The following is a 382-nucleotide window of genomic DNA, read 5'->3' as shown; positions in this document are numbered from 1 at the left end:
GCCCTTGCCCTGGGCCCCTTTCAGGTACATGTATTCCAATATCTTGGAAATTTTTTTTATTTGAATCCCGCGTGGGGGAACCCACATGCTTGTCCCTTTTCCGGAAGGGCTCTCCCCTAAAGAAAAACGAACCCCCTCCCCCAGGGGCAAAGAGGGGGATGATGAGTGGGGGGGGGCGGAGCCTCCTCCTCTCACCCCCCTTTGGAAGGTACCATATTTCCCCCAAAAACCCAAAACCCCCTCCCACCCCCCCCCCCGGGCCGGGGGGGGAATAGGGATTAAAAAAAAAAAAAAAAGGGTTTTTTCAATTTTTTGGGGCACAGCCGATCCAAACGCAAAAACGGGAAACAGGACAGACCGACCGATATCTTTAAATATTTCA

This window comes from Penaeus monodon, chromosome 29 (assembly GCF_015228065.2).
Source record: "Penaeus monodon isolate SGIC_2016 chromosome 29, NSTDA_Pmon_1, whole genome shotgun sequence".
Taxonomy (NCBI): domain Eukaryota; kingdom Metazoa; phylum Arthropoda; class Malacostraca; order Decapoda; family Penaeidae; genus Penaeus; species Penaeus monodon.
This window is presented reverse-complemented; position numbering follows the sequence as displayed.